The 27,441-nt window shown below is 38.0% G+C and overlaps 1 long non-coding RNA gene across 1 annotated transcript; it reads right to left on the bottom strand.

Annotated features, from left to right (window-relative positions):
- Nucleotides 1-1,225: 1,225 nt before the first annotated feature.
- Nucleotides 1,226-4,903, bottom strand: LOC145989398 (uncharacterized). Its single transcript, XR_014441835.1, has 3 exons — nucleotides 4,760-4,903; nucleotides 2,942-3,145; nucleotides 1,226-1,342 (listed from the first exon to the last, which is right to left on the bottom strand). It is a non-coding gene; the product is annotated as an uncharacterized LOC145989398 (long non-coding RNA).
- Nucleotides 4,904-27,441: the final 22,538 nt, after the last annotated feature.

Raw genomic sequence — 27,441 nt, 5'->3', positions numbered from 1 at the left:
CCCTCTGGCGCCATCTATGAGGGACACTCATAAAGGAACATCCATGTCCACGCCAAGACAACATGCGACAGACGATGAGAGGTCGTGAGTCCAGCATTCAACATACTGGTCAATTCATATTAAATGGTTATTTATTCCTGATATTTTACATTTCAAGTATGCAGTTTGTTACTTATTATTATTATTTTATGTTCCCTTCAAAGTATTTTCTTAGCAGAGACCCCTTTACAGATTGAGGTCTGAGGTTGAAGATCATGTAAATCCAGTCCTACCATATATATTCATTTATATAGAAGCAAATTCAGTATATTTACTTTGCACCTCAATAATGCCGAATGGTATTTCGAAGAACAACAGAGCTATCATCATTGTCTGCAAGTATACATGGGAATGTCACCTCTAATGCATCATCGCGCTAACGCTTTTTGAATGCATACAGGGCATGTGGAAGGAATTCCAAATGCACGTTGCTCGGAAAATACTCGGAGCTTCGAGGCACGTACAGTGCCAAGAGAAAAAATTGCAATGTCTTCTCACATGTGGATTTTTTTTCCACCTTGGCACGTTGTCTTGGCTGCTTGCCGACATGCCGCATAAAGAGATAGCAAGTGAAATACTAGGTTTTATAACAGTTACGTAATGAGTGGGTAACTGTCTCCTGCCTGTTTTGGAAAAAAAAAACTTGGTAATTACCATTTACCATATATAATTAGAAGTAATTTGATTTCAAAATTCATAAGGAACATTTTTTTCCTCATCGAATAAAAGTTGCTCAAATTTCGCTTGCACACATAAACATACGAACCTTCTGTGAATTTTTCTCATTTCTTGAAGCATCTGCTTTCTAAGAATATACCCTATGCTTCTTTTTCTAGACAAGAAACTCTCTCTCTCACACACACGCACACGCACACACACACACACACCCACCCACCCACCCACACACACACACACACACACACACACACACACACACACACACACACACACACACATATATATATATATATATATATATATATATATATATATATATATATATATACACACACACACATACATACATATATAAAATTTAAAATTATCACAAAGAAGAATGAGAGTATTTTTACCTCAGACACTTCCAGTCATTAAGTGTCACTTTTTCAATTTCAAGCACATACAGTTATATACATAACCCTTAGTTCGTTTACTGGTAGTATAAACACGTAAAAATAAGAATATCTTTGTAGAAAAATAGTGTTTTATTTAGTCATAGGAAGAAACAACAGATTTTTATGTATTTTTTGATTGCTGGTTGCCTGAAGAACACAACGTGGTCAAGTCCAAAAGCGAGTCGAATCTGAAAAGACACAAGAAAACAAATAAGATTATCAAGTTTTGATTCTGAATTTTTTTACTATACTACGCGTACTTTGTGACAAGGTCAAATCTATCTTAGATTAACTTTTGAAAGCCTTTTTAAGCCCGAAGATGGACGAAATGCTCAAATGGCCTCCCTCGCTAGTTGATTCATGATCTTCCGTCGAAAGTTCCGTGTTCGAGTCTCGACCGGGCATGTATATGTATTAAATGTATCAGCCCCCCCCCCCCGAGTACATTCCTGTACACTATGTAAATGTCCCTTCATTGTCATCTCATCATCACTATACACCGAGCGGTTAGCTGAAAGTGTGAGTTGACTGTCACACAGGAGACCCTTTCGGGATAGCTGGTGGTCTCAGGTGGAATATTTTCAGAACATGGTTCTGCGCACGGTGGCTCTGGAGTTCACCTAGCTTTTAATCCTGGGAGAGATAAAGGTGGCCGGAGCATGATGCTGACATCACATTCGGCCGAGATCTTGAAAGTGTGGAACCCCTACGCTCTACCTACTCGTACACCTCCCCATGAACCCTCATGGCTTGTTGCAATGTACAGTTACCGACATTATTGTGTTGTAACAACCCCATTGACTTTAAATTGGATCATTACAACCCAGACTATATACAGGGGACGACTTTAACATTATTTTATAATCTATTCTTTGATTCATTTGGTGTATTTTACTTCGCTTATCTGCTTCTTTTGGCTAATCGCGAAGATGAAGATGAGTGATGATATGATGAAGTTGATGAAGGGACACTCACAAAGATCACCATGCCCAAGCCGGGTTTCGAACCCTGGACGTCTGGTTTCGTAGTGCCAAGGACGCCGGCTTGTTACATTATAAACGAAGCCATTAAAATCAAGCGGAATTGTTAAATTAATATTTGCAATTCAAGTCACAGTAATTAATAAGTGTGTGTGCAGTACATGTGTGAGTTCTTAATATCGGTTATTGAATGAAGAGTGGTAACATTTAACTATGAAAATCTAGAATAGAATAATGTATAAAACATGGCAAACTTTTAATGCTCCTAAACTTAATCCTTAACCTATTATAAAGAAACTTTTGAGGGGGGCCCTAAGTGCCCCTTAACTTTATGAGATATGAAGGAAATAATACACCATTGTGTAATCTTTTTTTTTTTTACATGACTTTAAATTTACTTTTATAAAACAAACCCATAATCTTTCCCTTGTGGTGAAATGGTTAATATAACACGCTATAACAAGGGTCTTAAGTTCGAATCCTGGTTTAAGTATGAATGAATCGTTGTGTTTGGCCGATCGTAAATTTATCATCTTCATCGTCACGATTAACATAAAGGGTTATCAGATGCGGCGTAAATGAACTAAAATTAGAAATCAATATCTATAAAGACCTCTTCCCTACTTTCCAGAAAATACCGAAAATCATGATAGTATATATATTATATTGACATGTAGATGTTGCTGTGGCTGTGTAATGGTAGTCAATATTTTATGCATACATTTGACATTAACTGATGGATAGTACATAGAGCTGCAATTGTGTGGACAGAACGTCCGTTACACAGTAAGACATTCACAGACTTACCATTTAACCGTACAGGTATCCTCCGTATCCACCCAAGGTGTTGTAGGCGTATGGGGCGGCGTAGCTGCCTACTCCGTAGTACCTGTTGCTGCCGATGCCATAGTATTGTCCAGATCCGTAGTACTGGTTGCCATAGTATGGGCTGCTGGCGCCCAAGTAGTATTGAGCAGAGGCGGCGGCCAAGATGGCGAGAACGACAAGGATCTGTGGGAAGAAAACAAAAGACAGTCAAAAGGAACTAAAAAAAATGGCGATATTCCTATGGGGTCAGTGGCTGCAATGCCAGCTTTTGAGGGATTCAATTCCATCATTTGGAAAATGCATGTATTTTAGATATAAATAAATACCAATGGTCAGGCCAAGATGTAAATTGGATTTGAGGTGTGAGGGGTGTAAAGTGAAAGAAGCCTCCACTGGGTGCTTGCTATATACAGGCCACAAAACGAAAAATAATATTTTCTAAAAATGCAGTAATGGTATAAATAATGTAAATAACCATCTGAAAAAACTTGGCTTTAAAGGTATAACTGAAATTGTATAATAAGTAGCCTCAAGATATTAAAAACCCTTGGCCTGTCAATGGTTACAATAAAACTTGCTTAATGAGTGGTACAGTGGGATGCATAAGTATTACCAAGAAAATATTCCATCAATAATTTAGTTTTCAGTTGAAACAGATGGATCAATAAGCACAGAGTAACTTCTGCTCCAGGTTAAGTACAATTCTATATGAAAAAAAAATATCTAGGATGTAAGGGGAGTATGAATGAAAATGGCATTGGGTAATGCGCTTACTGTTAAATTTGCCGCTGACTGTACTAAACCAACCATTTGAAGCGTCTACGTGGTCCTTTGCCACCATTTTGAGGAAACATTGCAAATGTTAATCAAAGGTTGCTACTTATTTGAGATGGAATGCGTTTATAAATAGCAATTATTTAAACGATAGCAACATATTGGGTTTGAGAATGATTACTCGAACATCTCTTTAGAAAATGTAACTTATGCAGGAAAACGTGAAATATTTCAGAAAAAGTAAATGTTCATCGATGTGCTTCGTCACTTTTGAATCACTAGGGTGGCCTGGGACATAATAACGCCGCCATGGTGGCCGAGGGTGTAGAGTGGTCGACTCACTATCTCGCCACCAAAGATTCCGAGTTTGAATCATGGGCTCGGCATGGGTGTTCCTCTGCGATTATTCATCATGCATCCTCATCGTCGCGATTAGTCAAAAATTCGATGTAAAACAGAGTAATACACATACACAAATAACAATATCATACAGAAACACCTATGGGTCCCGGGTTGAATACCCGGAGGAGGTACAGGGCGGTTCGGATCCCATTCTAAATGGTAAGTACAGTCTCGATTAGTCTATCTGTACATAAAGTGGACTTAAAACAAAAACTCAAACAGCTAGGTATAATGCATTTTCTGGGTTATCTGGGAGACCCCCCTTCTTCTTACACTTATGATGCCCTGGTTTGTGGATTCAACAAGTGTAGGACATGGCTCGACTATCCTTTTTTTTCTTCAGCCACTTCATGTAAATTATATGAAGTTTGTGGATGTTTCCTCTTGTTACGGTTAGTTAAGAAGTACAGCCTCAGACACTTCTGGATTGTAATGCTCCTATTGACTTACAATGGGATTGTTACAACCCAGAAGTGACCGTGCTTGTACAAATAAGTGATGCAAAATGGATCAACCACTTCAATGGTTGCAGTATTCAATAGATTGAAAGCACAAATTAGACCGCACGCCAGTACTCCTAGGTTCGAATCCAATGTGACCAAGTTCAAAGACTATACTCACCTGCTTGTACATGATGGCAGCTAAGGAGTCTTCAACCTGCAGTAAAGACAATGATGCCACCACAACCACAAGGGATGCTTTTATAGTTCGCCTCTTCAGTTCTGGAAGGAGTGGGTGTCCTTGGCATTAGCAGCGTCTAAAATGAAACCCCATAAAATTCCAACAACTACAGAAGGATGTGGACCAATCCCTACACCGCGAATCCCGGCCACTCCCTCTTTGGGCCAATGTAATTTGATCCTACACAGCTTGTAACGGTCGTCACCCCCTTTTTTCCTCTCTTTCCGGGCGTACAGTGCGATAATATATGGGTTAACGGCTGAGTTATCGTGGAAAATCTGATCTATATTCAAGGACAAATGGTTTGGAGTTATCGAACTTTGCGTCTGGGAGGAGCAGAACAGGTGTCTGCAACCAGGCACCCTTCGGCGCTTTGCTACAGAAGCATTTTCTTTTTTCTAATCTGCTTAAGGTTTTTGGAGCGATCATAAAGTTTCTTGCAGTTGAAAGTAATGGAGAATTCGCAACATAGAATTGCACTAAAGAACAGAACTTTATACGTACATGCCCTTCTCGAGAACTCATGTACCAATCCTTACTTCTTGCAGTGCACCCAGAAAGATTAAATCATAGTCATTCACAATTTTAATCTTATCTCTAGAATTCATCCCATCCAATTAGCAATATGTCCCCCTCCAATATTGATAGTAATTTGCGTCTCTTGTTTATAATTTATCGCAAACAGACCATTTTCTGCTCTTTGTTCAGCATATATTGTAGACATAGAGAACTTCATAATTTGCATGTGAGTGTTTGTGTGCGTGTGCGCGCATCACCCTAAATGCCTAATTACAATTGTTAAAACAACAACAATGCCCAACAAACCATTGACGGATAGCCCCAAAAAACATTCTCGATAGCCCCAAAAAACATTCACGTTAGCCCAAAAACCATTCACGATAGCCCCACGGACCATTTCTGGCAAGGTTAGGTTAGGTAAGCGTAGTTTAAAAAAATCTCGTAAAAAAAAAAGCACGTTTGGAAACACTGGCGAGACCGTGTGACTTTCGACGCTCGCACCATCTGCAGGTACATAATGGAAACAACGGCAAAATGTTGTCGCTTTACAGAAAATGCAAATTCCTTACATAAAAAGTGATTATTTCTGTTGTTCTGCAGCATTCTATGGTGAAGTTTTCAGTTTCCGCGAAAGAAAATACCTCCAAGAACTTCGACAATGCTACAGAAACTGATTTCAGTAAGTAGTTTCTCCTGTAAATTTGAATAAATACGTTCGGGCTATATCGCATAATTACCAAATTAGTAAACGAAGAATTGTTAATGTAGGAAATAACATTAATGGTAGTTTAAAAGTAGATAAAAGTACGCATAACTATAAAAGAAGAGAATGGCAATGCTGAATTACTCTATATGGGGTAAGTAGAAAATGAATACAACCTTTAGCATAATGTAACCTTTATTATAAATTTTAATTCAATAAAGGAAAATAGGAAGCTAATATCAAACTAATTGTAAACTAAAATATTCGAATAGAAGCTTATAATTTATTTTCGTTGCAGGACATGTAAATGACAGACGTGCACTTAGTACAAGATAATGTTACACAAAATTCATTGTTAAACTTCGACTTTAAAAAGAAGCTTTAAGTGGTTTGGGTAGCAAATGCACATATTTTTGTTACGTACCAATTACTGACGATAAAGGATTTAAAATCGTCTCTAAAAGTATCGTATAGTCATAAAAATGTTGTTATAAATGTTTCGTTCTGAATTGAAAAGTGGCACCAGTGCTTCGTATCGGGATGGTTAAAGGTAAAAATTGGGAATATTGTTCTAATTGCGGTTTTCACAGAAAATCATGTGAAAATTAATTTTTCATAACGCTGAGGAGGGTTTACCATATCTTATGTAAATACTGACAAATAAAATGTAACTCAAATTATAATATGTTTGCATTAGGAGCATTTCACGAAAAGTGGTCCTACTCCGTGTAAATAACAATGAATCAATCTGAAAGTTATTATTGTTTTTAATTGCATTAAGTTTTAAATGTTTGTGAATGCATGTCGTTTGCATATTTCACCAAAAAAGAAAATTACTAGCGTCTGTAACCTATATGCTTCACAGGCAAATGAAGTCAAACGTTACTACATTTTTAAAACGTAACACACGTAACACATTTTCGTTAATGCTTTTCAAATATTCATGCTGTGTCATCATACATAAGTTGTTCTCCTTTGTTAGTAGACACCACAAAGTACTTCATAATTCTATGAAATTAGTTCATTATCAATATTTTAATCCCACACGTAACGCTGGAATGGCCCGTTATATCATAACAATGTTCAATTTAAAGAGAAGTAAATTCAGAAACTTAATTTTTTACAATTTGGCATATTAATTCAAATTAAGCCGACAGTAACAAAGGCAACAATATTCACTATCTAGGCATATTTGTTAAAAGTCGCACACTATTTTTCGAGAAAAAAATATAATATTTTTATAACTAGTAGTGTTGCAGCATTTTTACATTAAAAAATGACGTTCCATGTGTGACATTTCACACACAAACTGTAAGGGTCTAGATATGTGATTGGATTAAAATATTCATAATAAAATGATTTCCTTTGTAGTGTCTGCTAAAAAAAGAAAACGTTTTGTTGTTTAATCAGCTGTGATAACACCAGAGGGAAAAATAAGGTATTGATAGTAGCAATTGCTCATGAACATAGACCTAAAAAGAATGTATTCTGAAGGCCATTGAAATCTTTCTCCCCGGGTAGCAAAGAATTTAGAAATCAAGTGTCCGGGGAAAAAAACACCCCGAAAGAGAGAGGAATTACATAAAATAGTTTTAATTGGTGTAATTTTAATTATGTACAGTAACATATTTTTAATATATACGTTTATGTTAAAGAAGGTATTTCATAAATGTACATCAAAGATGGTATATGTGTATGTTTGTGTGTGTGTGTGTGTGTGTGTGTGTGTGTGTGTGTGTTTAGAGAGAGAGATTGATTTACATAGATAGATAAATAAATAAATATATTGGTAGTACATGTAAGGGAGGGCGGGCGGGCTCATACATATTGGATCATACACATAGACTGATAGAGGAATAAAGGGAAAGCAAGAGAAAGAAAAGAAAAAAGGAGGTAAAATTGACACAAAGTGATGGAAATGGAGAGAGGAAGGAAGAAATAGAGAAGGAAATAGAAAAATGTAGAAAGAAAGAGATATAAGGAAAACGAAATAGAGACCCACAAAGTAAGAGAGATGTAGATTGTAAAACGGTGGAGCAAGAAGAGGGAGCAAGAAGAGGAAGAAAGAGAGAGAGAGAGAGAGAGAGAGAGAGAGAGAGAGAGAGAGAGACTACCTCTTGTTCACCCTTGACAACCCATCCACTTCCAGCGAAATTTTCTGGCGACGCCACTGACACTACAGACTATTCAATAAACCTTTGCTTAGCGACCGTACCACAAGAACTAACAAATAAGTACTTCCTTTGTGGAAACGCTTGACAACAAGAAAAAAAGACGGATAGGTTCCCCAACCGAACGTCAAGTTCATGGTCATCCAGTTACGCCACTCTGAGTACTTCATCAACAAGAATTGATCTGGTTTCACTGCCGCGTGCAACTTCTGAAACGGTTTGCAAAGGAATCCATTGGAAATTCCTCCTTGGGGCCGAAGACAGCTGATAAAAAGTAGTTTGCTCTCAAGGTTACCGATGACAAAGCTGCAAACTTCGGTTTTCGAACCAGCTCATCGGCGTAACGCGCGAATCAACCACATAGCAACAAGAGGGCGTTGTCTGGAGGAAACAAGTGCAGTAGAAGTTAATGCACGCCGATAGTAAAGTTATGTTACATAAATATTTAAAAATCAGAATCTACATATATCTACCACATACAGAAATAATTGGTGGTGTTCAACTTATCAGCCCAAGGATTGTACAATTTTAATAGTTGTAGTACATATTTTGATATGTAACCAATAAAAATTTGTCTTAATAAATTGCTTCTAAATATTGGCTTGGTGTAGGTACAGTGGGATCCATGAGTTTTACCGTGCAAATTGTCCATTACCATGTTTGTACACTTTATTTGACCCAATAAGAGCTTCAACAATTAAAAGAAAACTCAAAACAAGCTGTTGACAATTTCTGCACCAGCATACATAAAAATCCATCGCTTAAAAACACATAGGATGTAAGAGAAAAATTAATCAAAGTAGTCATGGACAATTTGCACCGTAATACTTATGGATCCCACTGTACGTACATACCTTAATTATATTGACCATAACAATATTATTTTTACATACAACTTCGGTATTTTTAAAGACGCTACTTTTGTGTGTCTGAGATAGTAATACGTATAACTTTCATTACCTTTTCAATCAGTGTAGTGTTTTGACCAATTTGGAATATTGTTTCTTTGATTATACAATTAGTGCAAAATATCTACTACACGCTGGAGGGGTTTGGACCCGTTAAACCCTTTTCTTATATACGGTCATGATATCCGGTAAGTATATATTGCGCCCTGATCAGGCACGTATCCAGAGGGGGGGCTTAGGGGGCTCGAGCCCCCCCCCGAAAGTTTTAAGTTAACACTAGATAAAATGAGTTTTTTTGTTTCTTGTGGTGTGAAATTAAATAATGTGACAATAATTTAAGGAGAGAAATAATTATCGAGGCAAGACGGAGAATATTCCGTAACCCTGTTATTGATAATAGCACGTATCCAAGATGGGGCACAGGGGGCTCGACCGTCTCCCCAGGAAATTTTTCAGTTTACGTTAGATAAAATTAGGTTTTTGGCTTCTTGAATAATGTGAAAATAATGTAAGGAGAGAAATAATTATCGAGGCAAGATGGAGCATGTTTTATATCCCTGTTATTGTTAATAGCACGTATCCAATGTGGCGATGAGGTGGCTCGAGGCCCCCCCCCCATTCAGGAAATTTTTACACTAGATAAAATTAGATTTTTGGCATCTTGAATAATGTGAAGATAATAAATTTATAAATCTGAGAGAAATAATTATCGAAACAAGACGGAGAGTGTTCTATAACATTATTATTGTCAATAGCACTTATCCAACGTGGGAATCAGGAGGCTCGAGCCCCCCCCCCCTTCAGGAATTTTTTCTGTTTACACTAGATAAAATTAGGATTTTGGCTTCTTGAATAATGTGATAATTTGGGAGAAATAATTATCGAGACAAGACGGAGAATGTTCTATAACCCTGTTATTGTTAATAGCACGTATCCAAGGTGGGGTTCAGGTGGCTCGCGCCCCCCTTCCCCAGGAATTTTTTTATTTTACACTAGGTAAAATTAGGTTTTTGGCTTTTTGAATAATGTGTCGATGATTTAAGGAGATAGACAATTATCGAGGCAAGACGGAGAGTGTTCTATAACCCTGTTGTTCATAATCTTGCATGTAAACTTTTCTTGCGCTTTCGGTGTTGTCGCAGCGCACTTGAGCACTATGTAGAGACTTGTCAGCATTTGGAAGCTGCACAACAAAGGTAGCGCCACACGTAGGGCGATTCGTTGTAATTTCTAATCTCTGGAAGACGGGAGAGGGTACGATTTTGAATGAGAGAAGGAGTCAACTACTGGCAATATTAACGAATCGTTCTATCTGCGAAACGTTCTAGAATATAATGAGGATATAAATACGGGAATTCAATTTTTCGGTTGATCTGTACAAAGAATCGGTTAATGAGATTTCAGAGGTAAGTGTGACAATTCATACAGTAGATTGGTATTCAGATCAGTCAGCGTCCTCTGGTTGCTTTATAAGATATAGTGATTCGAAAATGAAGACATTGACGACAGCAGAACTTCCGGGGCCTCAGTGTAGTGCTAGTTCGGTTTGAGGGCCGAAGAGATCAAGGCCTCTCTCTCTCTCTCTCTCTCTCTCTCTCTCCAAAGTGAATATTTTAGCAGTATCGGATATTGGAGTGGTTTATTAAAACAGAAATAAGCTGCATAGATTAACTGAAAATCAAAGTTTTGAGTGATGATTTAGTTTTGCCGGAACTAAATTTCGTATATGCAGTCCGAGAATTTCATGGTATAAAAAATACTTTTGTTTAAGCCTACTGGGTTCGATACACATTCAAGCACTTAACTACCATAAAGAGACAGCCGAAAATTTTATGAATGTCGAGAAGAGAAAGCAAGATGTTGCATATGTAAACATTTTAGGTGGAAATTGCAGGACCCAAATCTACCAGTCTACCAGGTCTACCAGGACCCAAATCAGGGCTTTACCAACTGAGCCACCTAGCCATCCTTGACTTCAACCGATTTTTCGTTAAAATGTCTACATAGTACATGTCCTGTGTATATCAAATCGTAAGGTGTTGCCTGTATAGTGAACAAGCACAGAAAATATAGGAGAGAAGAAAACTGAGGAGCATTCCCACCGGTTGAGAAGATTTTTTTTCTCTGGTCAACAAGAGCTACTACTTCAAGGTGACAATGACAGTGGCCTAATAAGGAGATTTCACACCGTGGCGCCTGAAGATTAGGTTTGTGCGGCCATTTGTGTCGCTACAGTGTGAAACGTTGCTGTTGATTGGCCCATTCCAATGAACATGTATCGCGTGTCCCTTCGGTCTAAAACCTTCCTAAGTCTTGAAAATCCAAGTCATAAGGATGGAAAATTAGGGCCTTGTTAAGGTTAGGTGTGAAAGCAGGCAGACGACAGCACCCTAAGGGATCATATCCAAACCTGCAGGAAGAACGCATCTTACTTCAATCTCCAATAAGGAATGATAAAAACTTCTGGTGACTTGATTTTAAAAAATGTGTCCTAGATAAAGAGAGGCGTGCCCAGGATTTTCGGAAGGGAGAGGGGTTACGCATACTATTTTTGGAGGTCAGTCCTGATTTTGCCATGTTTTTCCTGTCTTTGACGTTCCTCTTTTTTTTCTTTTTTTTTATAAAAAAAAAGAATACTGGATAAAATGGGGTTATGACCTCACCAACCCTCCCTTGGGTACGTCACTGGAGATAATGGGTAAGCATTTGATCATACTGGGAGACGAAACATTAGATGTGTTGGGAACGGAAGGGTTTTCACTGTGCATTAGTTGTTTCGTGATCCACCTGTATTCAAGAAGACTTCCTTTGTTTCGTGCCGATATATGATAAGACAGCGGAAGCTGTGACAGGCATTTTGGAACACTTGTGAGTGCTAAGGCCTGAATCTGAACAATTTGGTGGGTTTCGGCTTTTATAAGAGCTGCAAACATGGGAGGACAAGACACGTTAGTGGTGTTCAGGCTCGAATCAGAGAGAAATATTCGAGACCTGTCTGCGTCCAGTTCGCAGCCCATAATTTGAATCTCGCGTTGTCGATTGGATTGTCCATCCCATGCATGTGTAACAGCTTCGTAAAAACACTCGAAGACACCATAGATGTTTTTATGCCTCATGAGAAGAAGTGGACAAACACCCATACTCAGATGGTTCCGGCACACAATGTTAATGGATGGAAACAGGAGTTTAGTGGTAAAAAATGTTCTGATTTCACGTTCTGATTAAAATGACAGCCTTGCAGTGGCGACGATTTAAGGGATAGTTGCTCCCCATTTTTTATTTTCTTGCCTCAACATTATGGCCTCAATGTTAAGCCTTGTCTACCAAGAGAAAGTAAACTTTCCTTGCAACGCCCTCCGCACCCCCCCCCCCCCCATTTTGGAACCCAATTGCCACCACTGGTCTTGAACATACAGTTGTGAGGTTCTTACTATACCCCTTAAAAAAATGGTATTGAGCCCCTCCCGAAAGGAATTCCTGGATACGTGCCTGGCCCTGATCGTAAAAATGAAATACAATAATACAAAACTCATTATTCGAATCAGAAATTTACAGAATAAAATCGTCTGTTATCGAAGCAGTACAAGAGTGGGGAGTAAAAATTATGAAATGAAAGTTGAACTCATTCTTCCAATAATGATTGTTTTGATTTATTTTACATTGCTTTTCTGTCGCATTTAGATAATCGCGAAGATGAGGATGAAAAGGAAGGTGACAAGATAAAACGGATGAAGGGACAATCACCCACGAACACACATGGACAGGAAACAACACTAGCCCCACAAAGTATGTGAGTCCAGACGTCAAAACGTCCTTAGTCTTGAAAATGCAGTCAAGGGTGTACTACGTGGAAGAGAGGGTGATATTTGAAAACACAATCCGAACTATACTGTGTAATATGCCGATACCGAGGATCGAACCTAGGAGCACGAGGGAAGTGTTGCAATTTTTTTCTTGTTAATTGGAATGGATCAATCACTGTGGCATCGCCAGAGTAGGCAAAGCCTCTGGGGTCGTAGGTTTCTCTCTTTCTCCCTCTTATATATATATATATATATATATACATACACATATACATATATGTATGTATGTATGTATGTATGTATGTATGTATGTATGTGTGTGTATGTACATAGGGGGATCCAGGAATTTATTCTCGGAGGGGCACAGAATGTGCTGTAAGCATTTGATACGATGTAACATTGAGAATATAATACGTTTGTTTTCTACATATTAAAATCAAGGCGTCCCGGGTTCGATCCCCACTGGAAACACATAGTGATTCGGATCTCACTTTAAACTGTAGGTCTAGTCCTGATTAGCCCATCTAAGTATAAAATAGACTTGAAATACTTTGAATTTGGAGATTTTATATATATATATATATATATATATATATATATATATATATATATATATGGGGGGGGGGTAAATATATAATCTTTCCACTGCGTTATTCTATCAGGAACTCCCCATTTTCCGAATTCGATTTTAGTGCTGAATACTGAAGAGAGTTAATGATGGATTCCACTTTATGTTGCTCGAACATATCTTAGTGGATTAACAACTTTAGTCAGTCCAGGTTTTTGGTTTCCCTTTCTTGTGCTTCATTCATGGTTTCTGTACTGCCACTGCCACCCAAACGTCTTCCTAAATGGAACGAAGTATAAGCTTAACTTTTTAGGAGGGACACGTGCACCCGTCCTTGCTAAATCTGGCAGTGTATGTACTATGTATCTATGTTTCTAATTTTCCCTTTCCTTCAATCTCTCTTACCTTCTCACATTGTCTGTTTATCTAATTATCTTTCTCTCTCTCTCTCTCTTTCCATCTTTCTTCTCCCTTTATTTTTCTCTATTCAAATCCCTTTCCCTTTAATTCTCTTTGTTTCCCTTCAACCCTTCCTCGTTTCTCTCTCACTTTCCTCCCTTGCTCGTGATTTATCTTACTCGTTTCTTCTTTCACACGGTCTTTTTATCACTTTCTGTCCTTTATTCTTTTCGGGTTACTCTAATTCTTTCCTTCATTTTCTCTCCCATTCTCTCTCTTTTCTATCATTCACTTTGTATTTCTTTGTATTTTCTTTATGTTACCTTGATTCCTTTCTGTGTTTGCGTGGCGAGTTACGTGTGTGTGTCATAAAAATTTTAACATTTCTCTTTATACTATTTTGAGTGAGCAGGACGGCCGACTTCCGTGGCGGAGTGTCTACGATAACACTCTATGACGACGTCAGGGGTACTGGGTTCGAATCCCAGCCTTGGCATGGATGTTCTTTGAGAGTGTCCCTTCATCAGTATCATCATATCATCACTCCTCCTCATAGTCGCGACTAGCCAAAAGGGGCGTAAGATAAGAATTTAAAAAGTTAAGAAAATCAGAGTTTTGATTGACTGATTTGGTTTATTTTACTTAGCTTTTCTGCCACTTTGGGCTAATCGCGAAGATGAGGATGAGGGATGATATGATGAAATTGATGAAGGAACATTCACAAAGAACATCCGTGCCCAGGTCGGGATTCGAACCCGGGACCCCTGAGAAAATCAAAGTGAGCTGAAAGATGTTCTTAATCAATTTTACGTTAGATAGAGCTCACGCTTGTTGAAATCACCTCTCATCCTCATGGAGGTAGAAAACCTATGAACAAATAAAGAAATGATGAAACAAAAGGCATGTAACGAATTACGCATGCGCACAGCACTATCGTTAAGATGATGTGAATAGATAGCGCAAAGCAATGGTCTTTGATCTTCGAAGAGTCCAGGAACAGCTTTTGCAAATCGAAGGGCGTGTCTCCCTGTGGCCTCGGACTGGGTCAGTGGGTGGATATCAGCAACCGAGGAGGCTACAGGGAGGGGAAAACTTGTTCAAATCTCCCCGTGGGGAGCACTGAACAGCACATCTTTCAACTAAGCAGTGTTCCCAACTGCCAGGAATTTCAATCTTCAAGGCTGACTGGTCGTACTGTTGATCTAGCGTTACAACGTCCGTTGGTGGTGCTTTTAAAAAGATCTCCCGTGATGAAAAGTAAATATTATGTGAGCATGAGTATATTGGAGCAACAACAATTGTAGATTATCTTGCCAGTTTACAACAACGATTTTTTTTTCCATTGGTGGCATATAATAAATTATATTTATTTATTTTGCTATTATTTAATTTATCCGAAATTCTCTCAGATGTGAGTCCATCAGAAGACTTCTGATGCATTAATTGATGCATCTTTTTGCATATCGTTTGTGCAGGTAATGCCAAAGTGCATCATATGATGCAAGTGAGTATTTCTTTCTATGTCGAGCTGTGCTTTAATGCATCAATCGATGCTCCTTCCTGCATTATTTGTAATATCCGTAATGACTCGTGCATTATTCGTAATTTCCTTGCCGCATTTCAGTGTTACCCCCATGCTAGACTTCTGTCAATCAATTCCTCTTTGTGTTTTCTCTGACTTATTTACAAATTTCATTTTGTTGATTCTACGGGGTGAAAACACATGAAAATTTTCACTTGTCCTGACTCATAAAACGAGCCAAAAACTGAACAGTAGACGTTACTCTTTCGCACATTCCCCATGCTTTGAACGACTTCAACACAGTAGTTCCTGAAAATCTCACCAGATGGAATATCGGATAATTTTAATCGCGAATAGGACCAGTCGCGATTAGCGTTTCTGTGCTTAAAGTGGACATAAAAACAAAAAAAGGTACAAAGCTGTCTTCAAGACAACAGAGTTCTTTTTGCCGCATAAGACCTTATTTGCCTTTAATATTCCCTGTTTAGGCAATAGTACGGAGGTTACGTCTTACGATCCAGATTTTTTTTAAAAAAAATTGTTCGCATATTCTAAGATTTCTTCTCTACGAACTCTAGGTGAATGTAAAAGAAATACGTGAAAAATTTGCCACCCCAGTCCACGAGCCGTGAACACATGTAGCTGCCTTTTGTGCTTGTATCCCTGGTTCATTGTTGAATCAGAATCGTGATGAGAACAGCGGAGATGGGATTCGATTCACTGACATGCGTCACCTGAAAGAGGCATTGGCTCTGAAAAGGTTGTTTCCTCACAGAGTTTGGTTTCAGATTTCGACCATGATCCATGTTGGTAGCACGTGTAAATATCCGACATTTTGTTTATGCCTACATCGTGTAAGAGTAAAAGTCAATTGAGAGTGAAAACAAATCGTTGAAAAGATTGCAGGCACGATTGATAATAATCGCAATTAATTCATATTCCTTCTCGCTTCTTCTGCTTCATCGTCTTTCTTCAGGCATCCAAAGGAAGGTCACCAGTACAATCAACTATAGTTACCAGCACCACGCCCAACATCACTCTCCTACCACCGTTGCAATTAAGCCAGTGTATCCAAATGGAAAACAAGAAAATCTCCAAGTGGCATAACAAATAAGATATTTTTTCTTCACCGCTGTCGGATTCAAACAATACATAATTACAAGTAATAAATATAAGATTAAGATTTGTCGTTACATAATTTCAGAAAATTTTCCAAAATAGGAGGTTCTACAGATTTGTTATGTGCACTTACTTCTAGAAGCTTGCCACATTGCACCCTCCCCCCTTCCTTTCTGCATAAAATCAGCAAGGCCGGTCAGTTTTTTGGTCTTCGTTTCTTTTCTATGTAAATCTTACATAATTTTATCACATGCTTTGTTACCTTCATTCGTATTCTTCTTGTTTTGTTTTCTCCCTTTATGCCTATATGTATTTGTTTAATTCATCCCTCTCTTTACTATTTCTGTTTTTCCTTACCCTGTATCTTCTTAATAACTATTCGTGTTCCTTTCTCACGCTTCTAGTGCTTTCTTCTTCCATTACTCCTAGTGTCCCTTTCATCTTCCTTCCTCCCCTGTCTTTAGTGTATTTTTCTCTGTTTATTCCTCATCTTCCTTTAGTGTCTCTTGCTTCTCTCTTCTCAGCTTTCTTTAGTGTCCCTTAATTCTTCCTTCGTTATTTTTCTGTATTTTATGGAGGATCAGACACATTAAAAGTGAATTCAATTACCGAGCATTTTTTCTGAGCTATTTCTTATGGGGAACAGAATAGCTGACTACAGAAGCTCCGCCTTGCCGTGGCACCAACGACACTCATCCTCACACTTATCTCTATCGCGGTTTTAACATTTCGAGACCAGGGGAGACCTTGAAAGTCACTAAACGCACGGCCATGAAAATAGGCGGCTGGGCAGAATTGCGCTGGTGCCACATATGGGAAAAGCAAACAAAGAGCGGAACAAAAGTATCTGGTTCCCGCGCACTGTGTGGCAACGTCAACCGGGCTGCGTTGCCTAGTTCGAGCGTCAGACCGACGTCTCTCTCCGGGGTACTTTTGTGTCATCCCTGACCTTTCGGGCAAATACTGTCAGTTTGTATCACATGGCTTTCAAAGACCAACTCTACAACGAGATCTTTTATTCTCTTAAACCTCCAAACACATTGGGTTGTGCTCCGATGTGGCAACAGCACGAACTTCTGCCACCCGTCTAATTTCATGGACGTGCGTTTATTTTTAAAGAGTTAACTTGTCGATGGCGTATTCCTATAGTACAGACTGCATGCTTTGAGGACAAACGAGGCAACAGTCTGGACACAGCCATTTGAATCCTCTGTGGGCATTGTGTGTCGCCTTACTTTTATAAATGACCTACGACCTTTCGTACTATATGTATTTTACCTTGCTCTTGATAAACATATTGGTTTTCACCAGAACATATAGATTTCAGCTTCTCGGCGCGATATAATTTGTTCTTCATAAGTTCATCTCCATAATACTCATCCTTTTAATCCAATAACTTAAATCAGTCTTTGCTGAGGGCCTTAGTAGAAAGGTCCAAATATCCCCGATACTGACGCACTGAGCTAACATTGTACACTGGCCGCTATCTTCCAATATGCTGGCTGCAGCACAACTTCAATTGAAGGATGTTCATAGCATGGCAAGTACAGTATTTGTACCCATTCCCAACACTAATATTTTTGTTTCAAACTTAAATTTTACAGCTTATCTCTGCGGCTTGTGACTCTACGACCTGATTTGCCAATGACAATTTTTATGGAACAATATATCCATCAGAGAATATTACACACAGACAGTGGCGCCAACTTATCTATTTGCCTGTGTGGCTCAAGCCCACCGAATAATTTGCCTGTTATTACACTTAATTTTAGAACTAAAGTCCTTGCGCTTAAGAAATCAAAATGTTTCATCATTATACACCTAAAGAATTCTCACAACTTAATTACTTGCTGAGTGTTATCAGTATTTCATAATAATTTGTTACATCAACAGCATGATACTTTTCAGTGCCCTATATTATTTACACTGACCGTGGTCATATCGTTATAAGGAAAGTAATGGAGGATAAGGGCTTATGTTATAACCAGGATAAGGATGGACAGGCACTAAAAACTCTCAAAATAGGCATGCCGGAAATCGCAAAAAAATACAAAATAGGCACCAAAATTACAAACATCGACAAATTTTTCCGCATTAGGCACTCAAGAAGCAGATATCTTCGAAATTGGCAAAAACAGTCAGTGCAAAATTAATGTATTCCTATCAGAAATGGCCTGAAACGGTTTCAAAATCCTACATTTTCTGGCCAAGAAAAAAGGGCATTTCACGCAAATCCTCAGCCTATAGTAGCCTACTTATGAATAAAATTATAAAAGAAATCTCCGCCCATCCAATGTTTCTCAAAAGTTGGCACCACTGCCTGATATAATTTTTAATAATCATTATATCAGGACGACGCCCCCATCCTAGCATCGTCACAGTTTCGACAGTTCATTGGTTTCACCAATGGACCCTGCCCTGGTAAGCTACACAACAAAGACAAAAAGCAACAATTTGGCGGGGGAGGGGGTTCACACGTGGCACCAGTAGCCACTGTTGCTCCTTCGTTTTTTTCCTCTACGTTCTTCCTAATGGAATTTTCAAGGTTGCTCCATTGAGAACGCAATAGCCTAGAGACATAATTATGCTTGCTTGGTAGAGCGGTGGTGGAAACTGCGGGCACGAAGTAAAGAAAGAGAATATCTAGTTGTTGGCGAGGAATATAGTAATTTGACACCCGTGCAAGATTGATGAGGAAGGAAAAAATAATTGCTTCTGAAACAAAATATAATGGACGTACTCATTATAGCTGTACGGAAGATTATCTGTATTTCCTACTGTCTCCTGTGGAATGATTGTTCAGAAAAATTGCAATCCGCAAATCAGCTCAGGTTATAGTCACTCACATTGGATCCGGTTTCGGCAGAATTTTTACACTGGTGTACTGTACAAAGCAGAGAACGGTAGAACCAACAACACCAACAACAACATGTTAATAAGTTGGGCTCGGAAGTAGATGAAAAATCATATTTTTCTCTGGGCCTTGAAGACAATGCTAAACCTAATGGTAGTCCGTCTCCCTTCAGTTAGAACCAAGTAGCATTGTTTTTATTTTGCATTTTATCGCATTCTCTGGCCTCTTTTGGTTTTTAGGTCATTTTCCCGTATATTATTGCCGTTTTTGATGCATTTATTTTATCAATTTGGAGGTTTTTCCTACTTCCCTGTTGTTTCGTGAATTTTAGATTCATTTGCTAGCATAACTTACATACTTAAACTTCCTAACATGGTATTTTTAGCAAGTACGCCTGTAAGCGGCGTTACACCATTAAAACACTTGGCGTAGCTTTTCCAAATACAAGAGTGTGTTGATCCCGTGTTGGATGTATGATTGAAATCTCACACAGCTAAGGAATACAATAATGTATTATAATAACTAGGATATTACACAATAAGCACAATTTGTACAACGACGAAGTACCACCACTTGTGGCCGCGCCACGCCTACTCTCACACACACGAAGACACTGAGTCCAGTCATTACGTCATGCATGTGTCTAATAGTTCACGCGGCAGCATATCACTGCAATCTAGTGAGCAACTTAACATAACTTTAAATTATAATTATATTACAAAACCGAACAACGCCAATAATGGAAAATATGGTCAATTGAAAAGCAGCATATTATTTTTAACTTAAACCTTTGGCAATGGAATAAATAATTTAATTGTGGTAAAATTATTTTTCCTGCAAAAACCTAAAATACTTTGGGTGAAGCTACTTTGAGATTGCCTTGCTAGTCACAACATTTAAAATATATAATCTGAAGCAAGTGAAACAACTGGATTTTCAGATCCTGACCGACTACCTCTGTACTCTATCTGAAAGAAGAATTACATTTACAGAAAAATCTTGCGATGTATTTTGTGTAATTTTGAAGTAAAAATAAATAAAACTACACTAGCAAGTTCTCTCTTTTCTCGGTTATTTACACCAACAAACAATGTTGTTTTTTTCGAATTATTCAGCTAATTTTTTAAAAATCAAGCTACCATTTTAAGAACGAAAATTATTTTAGGGTCATTTAAAAAAAAATAGGTCACATTTTTAAAATGGTTAGGTCATGTTTAATTAATTTTATGTCTAAGGGCACTTTTTGAGATTTTTTAGTCCAAGCCCTATTAATAAGTGTGGATGGTCACACAGACGCCGAGCTATACGACCGTGTTTCACCTGCGACCTGTTCGAACCAAATCATGTATTTATTTATTTTGGCCGAATTCGCCAGAAGCGTACCGCCGTGCGTTATTTAGACCCGACTGCTTGCGTTGTTTGAGTAACAATAGCGAACAATAAAATGTTTGTTGGCGTAGTAAACAATTAGGCACACGCCGGATAAGGAACCAGAAAACTATGCCTTTTAAAAATTACAGGGGAATTTCAAAGCACTAACTACAATTTTTCGTTAGTAAAAATAAGCACAAATAGCAAAAAAGCATCGAAAGTCTCATTAACTCACTCCATTCGCTCACTCCAATATTTATTTTCAATAAAAGATTTTCCAACTGTAATATATTGTCTGTCATTTGGATACACAACATCGCCAGACTCTGTCAGTCGAGTACGTCCGAACACGGCAGTGTGCAAGTTCGGCCGAAACCGAATCCAAAGTGACCTTTCGTTTTATATTACAGGTTCACAAGTCGCATTATAGATAAGGTGTAAATGTGAAGTTTGCCATAAAAATATTAGCGTAGGCTATCGAAATGTTGTACTACCTTATAATTCTTTGAATGCTAGTGACAATGGTTCGGTTATGCATTAGCATAAAATGTTAATAGGACATTATCCATTGTCTAATGCTTTTAACTATACTTATTCTAAAGCCCGCATCACACGGAACTGGAATTCCAGAAGGTATGCCCTGGTTTGCGCTGGACTGGCTACCAATTTGCTAGTTTTCGCATCACACGATACTTATCAGCGTACTTGTCAATAGACTTTTGTTCCCATACGAGGGAAGTTGTAATGGCGGCCGATAACTATTCAACCGAGAGGAATAACGTTTCGTATAAAACGTTATTAGGTACAAAACAATGGCGCTGCTTAAATACATACTTTACAACGTTTACTGTACACGTATGGAAGAATATTTTAGTTGTTTCAAATGTAAACACCGTGCACTCATCATAGATGGTGTAACTCAACGCGCCTTTCATGCTGTATACGTTATACATTGCTGGAGTAACACTCGGAAACCACAGACAAAAGCGCTCCTTTGTACACTCACAGATTATCTTCACATGGCGAAACTTTGCTCTGATTGGCTGTTCCACAGAATCCAGTCGAGGAAAGCAAGTAGCAATTAAAACATGTCCTATTCCTCCAAACCAGTCAAGCAGTCAGCCAGGTGGCCACGCTTGCTATCTAGAAAGTTAGTTCGGCGCCAACTAGGGCATTCCTACTAGAAATCCAGTGCCGTGTGATAGGGACTTAACACCATGTTTCGCGTGCGTTAACCAACTACCTCTCCACGTTTTTCACAACTCCACTCTTCTACAATACATTTTTTTCTTTTACGGAAACAAAGGTAACCATTATAAAAATAGATTTTGGAGTGTTGAATTCGAAAATGAAATTAACTGTTTTTGATTGGGTCTTTCTTGTTTTCATGTTGTACAAAGAAATAAAATTAATTAATCAACATACTTGGATGCGCTTTGTTTTATAACATGAAATGCATTTACTTCGCGACTTTTTATGAATATAAAGATTCGATAAGGCTGAATCAGTTTTGTATTGATAATGTCCACGAAAATCAGTGCATAATCATGGCCTTCAGTTTTCGTCGTCTAGAACCTTTTGATTCAGTTTTCTATTTATTTTTATCTCGACGCAATTTTTCTTCGTAGGACATTCTTTTTAAAATTTTGATACAAAATTTAGTAGTTTTAACTAAAAATAAGCTAGATACATGTTGTTTTTTTCTATTTTTAGTCCATTTCTTCATATGTAACCAGTTAGTCTGTGAGGAACCATCCACAAATATATTTTCTAGATGTGTGCGAGTGTTTTTTTAAACTTTCCAATATTAATTCGACATGAGTTGACGTAGTTCGTAATCTCACCATAGATGGCTCTCTCAGTGACTGACTTGTAACGCCATCTCACGGGTTTTCTCAAAATTACTTGAAGTCCATTATGATGACCAAAAAATGTGACGTAACTATACCTTCTTGATTCATATCAAATGTTTCTATTTTGATCCTATTCCCAGGACCGTAATGGGAGGTAGGCTTGGGAAGTAAGCTAGGAGGGCTGAAGCTATTCAAAGTTTTTTCTTTTCTTTTAAGGACAACAAAGTCAGAATATATGTGATGGAGAAATTTTCCTTCCGAAAAACAAAATGTTAAAAGGTTAATTGTCGATTTTGCTGCATTGAAAGCAAGAAAAGTTAAATTCAAATTATTTTCTTTCTGAGATATCGGTGTCCGGTAAAAATGGCAAAGGAAAAAATGGCAACGGAAAAAATGGCCAAGTAAAAATGGCAAACGGAAAAAATGGCAAAGGGAAAAAATGGCAAAGGGAAAAAATGGCAACGGAAAAAATGGCAAACGGAAAAAATGGCAAAAGTGAGAATGGCGAAAGTAAAAATGCCGACAAGAAGAAAGGAAAAGCAAATGATAAATAATTGATATAAATAATTCACATGTAAATTGTAAAGAGTATTCATCAGGTCTTAAGAATGCCTGATACGTGTGAAATTAGTTTATGATAATTTATACACTATATTACCGAATAAGGTTACCAAACGTAATAAAATGTTCGTGGTACAGTTCGAAATCAATCTCACATGATTGCATGAACGTAACAAAGTATCAGAATACGATTACTACAGACTTATTCCTCTTCCTTTTTAGAATGCGAACGATGCATGTATCCACAAAGGCAAAAGTCATAGGCACGTATTCTGAAACTTTCACTTGGTTTACAGCAACAATTCTTATTTATTGTACATATCCAGTGGTTGTGTTTGGGTTCCAAAACTAGGGAATTATAAATAATTGTTAAGCAAATCATATGTAATTCGGAGGGAAGAAAAACATTGATGCAGTATTTAACAAATCTAGTATATATTCACGTTAGGTTTCGTCACTTTACAATTCTGTATTTAAGTAACAATATGTATCATCATTGATTTCGTCACTTTACATGCATTGCAACTTTAGGTTATGTGAAACTCCTCGTAAGAAATCCTCCAATGTTCTTTTGTTAGCACTGTAATCAATGCACAAATTTCGCAGTCTGTGTTTCATGTCGGTATATATTCTCCTGGTTTTCTTCTTTGGCAGTTGTCCTCTCTCAGCCTGCAGAATAATCGCTTTCACTGCTGCATTTTCTTGTTGGATGCACCTGATTAACTTCCACACTGTAGGACGTTTGTTGTAGCCCACCAAATGCGAAAACTTGTTGTTCCATCCCTCGCAGATGTTATTTGTACGAGGATTGTTTGATAGCATTGCCTCGTGAGTGTTCCAAGTATGCGGAGGGAAGCGTGGAGGGACGCTTCTGAGCCTCAACGAGTTGTCAACTGTGTTCCAACTCTTCTGAAACTTCCCGATACGTAAGTCGCGTCAAAGTAGTCTACCAGTTCTTCGGCCTCAGAAGGAGCAATTTACAGCATCGTAATCAGGTGGATGCGTATGGTCATAGGAACACACAAGATTTTGTTTATATGAATTTGTTTTTAAAATTCCTCGACACTTGAATTTGTTCCTGTCAGCACACCTCCACCTTATAACATTCTTCAAGTTTAAACAAGTTCGTCTCCCTGAGCGGAATGAGTGACACAAATTAGTGCTGGGGGTAGATAAGGGTTGGGGTGAAGTGATACTTGTATTAAACACGTGTGATTGGTCAGCAGGTGCGCCCAAGATGTAAACTTTTGTTTTCAGTCAAAATTAAAACACCTGTTATGCTGTAACGAGTGCACTCACGATCCCCGAAATGACGTGTCAATCATACCCCGGCACGGGGCCAAACGTCGTTATGTGTACGGGAAACCGGTCGTGACTCTCGGTCCAGGTTTTCAAGTTCGGTACTGAGACGGTCGTTTATTGTCATGCTATTGCGAGGCGGAGATTAATACCTTGAAAAGTTACACTGTTTAGTTTACCTTTGATATGTAGATTCGAACAATCATAAAACACTAATAGCATAGTATCTGGTACCTGAAAAACGTCAAATAACAACACTGACGAACGGTAAAAAAGTGAATATATATTGTAACAACAAATAAAATATTGCAATCAACAACTGTTTACAAAACCTCCTCACTCTCACAACATTCACGCTATCTCTCTTTCAACTCTTCTGAAACTTCCCGATACGTAAGTCGCGTCAAAGTAGTCTACCAGTTCTTCGGCCTCAGAAGGAGCAATTTACAGCATCGTAATCAGGTGGATGCGTATGGTCATAGGAACACACAAGATTTTGTTTATATGAATTTGTTTTTAAAATTCCTCGACACTTGAATTTGTTCCTGTCAGCACACCTCCACCTTATAACATTCTTCAAGTTTAAACAAGTTCGTCTCCCTGAGCGGAATGAGTGACACAAATTAGTGCTGGGGGTAGATAAGGGTTGGGGTGAAGTGATACTTGTATTAAACACGTGTGATTGGTCAGCAGGTGCGCCCAAGATGTAAACTTTTGTTTTCAGTCAAAATTAAAACACCTGTTATGCTACCCTCCAAGTTTCATTTCACATGCTTGAAATTATTCAAAAGGTCACCTTTCATTAACATGTTATTTTATAGTAATTTTATAGGTGCCCCAAGTTCTACCAGATTAAAGAATGAAGAATTTAATAATAATTTTTTGGGAACATCAAATACAATTTATCTATTCAAAGACATTGTTAAGACATCAAAATTATATTTTATTTAATTACAAATGATGCAACGCTAGACATAATTTCTCAATTTTCACATAAAATCAGAATACATTGCATTTCCCATTTCTATTATTGCCATTTCTACCGTTGCCATTTTTTCCATTGCCATTTTTTCCATTGCCATTTTTTCCTTTTGCCATTTTTTCCCTTTGCCATTTTTTCCGCTTGCCATTTTCACTTTGCCATTTTTTCCGTTGCCATTTTTTCCTTTGCCATTTTTACCTAAATTCGAGATATCAGTCAGATTTTATAAATAGCTATTCTGCAAATGTTACTTACAATAATATGTAATTGTTGTCTTTACAAGCTGAGTCGAATAATTCTAAATTATATTTTCTTAATGAGAAGATACTTCAAACTGTATTATTTATTTTATTATTCTTTTACTTGTAGGCTTGTAGAACCAAGGGTTATTATTATTTATTATTCTGAAAAAACTTTTTAAAATCAGAAATGCAAACCACGATTCTTTAAATATAACCTACATTATGTTTTAATTAGTTTTCTTTGTTTCCTAATTTCAAATGTGTAGGATGTAAATATCACAAAACCAAGACATAAGAAGAAAATATCGAGGAACACATATAAAATGTCGGTGCTTGGTAGTGCGGGGGTGGGGGTGGGATGCAAACCGCAATCCTGCCTAGGTCGCCGGGCCTCCCCGATGGCGTAATGGTAACGTCGTCGCCTTGTAATCAAGGGGTCCCAGGTTCGATACCCGCTGGAGGCACATGGCACAGTGGTTCGGATTCCACTTTAAATTGTAGGTCCAGTCCCGATTAGCCTTCCTGGACTTAAAACAACAATTTTAAAGTTGTATGGTTAAAACGAGCATCTGAATAAGTGTGTTTCACCTACGTCACAAACTGTTGCATTGTGGAATCGAACAGCCATGATTGTGGGGGTTCTTGTAAACATTCGGAATTCAAGCTGGGGGTGGGGGGAGATCTGAACCTTGTTTACGATGGTAATTATACTTTGTGTAATAGGTTGTTTAGGTCTAGCAGGCCCTCACGTTTATCCTAGAATTTTCCGAGGAAGAACAGAAGGTGCAATACAAGGCACAGAATTTTTCGATTGTTGATTAGAATACGCCGTCATGGCGAGAATAAATCGCGCCAACATTAATGAACCAAACAAACAGTACAGAGCAGTGGGGCGAACATTTCTTTTCAGGTAAGTTCATATATCGCATTTCTCTGTGACTTTTAGCACAAATGGATTGAACTGATGTTTTTCATCATACTTTCAAATAGGCTATGTTATTGCTTTGTTTGGTGGAAAGGTGTTGATAAGTTTGACGATAATAATGATAACATTCACAGTTAAATTCATCTTGATAATTGCATGCTTGTACTTGATTATGTCTATTTCATTCATTAACACAAAATGTTATCAATTGTTATCCTGTTAATGAGAAAAGGTGCCGGTAGTAGGTTTTGCGTACTGTCAGAAAAAAAGCACTGCTTGGTTAAAACATGTTAATGATATATCAAAGTATCTCAAATTGATTGATTTATTTGGTTTATTTTACTTCGTTTTCTGTTATATTTGGCTAGTCGTTAAGATCAGTCATGCCCAGGCCGAGATTCGAATTCGGGACCCCTAGCATCGTAGTACGTTGTGCTAACCACTCCGTCACTGAGGCCTGCGTATCCCAAATTGTTAAAGCAAGGAGTGAAATGACTGTGTTTGAACAACTCCACATTTCAAATTACTGCACTTGAACAAACGTTGAAAGGAAACACAGAAGATAATGGCTGAGTCTTGGAATTTTCTGTTAATCTGTACTCAAGGTCGTCGATGACCACTTTCTCCCACCCCGAGCGGGAAACATAGGTAACATGTAAATATTTCAAGCCGAATCCGAACCACTAATTAAGAAAACAAACTGATTCCATGTAGCTGGTTCAATAAACACAGGTGAACTAGAGTTGACCTTTTCGTTGCATTTTTATGCAATGTTACCTACATTTTACACAGTACTAACAACAAACGCTTACTTGACGCAGGT

This window comes from Lepisma saccharinum, chromosome 6, assembly GCF_977018435.1.
Source record: "Lepisma saccharinum chromosome 6, izLepSacc3.1, whole genome shotgun sequence".
Taxonomy (NCBI): domain Eukaryota; kingdom Metazoa; phylum Arthropoda; class Insecta; order Zygentoma; family Lepismatidae; genus Lepisma; species Lepisma saccharinum.
The sequence above is the reverse complement of the archived record's forward strand: the minus strand, read 5'-3'. Positions and strand labels throughout refer to the sequence as shown.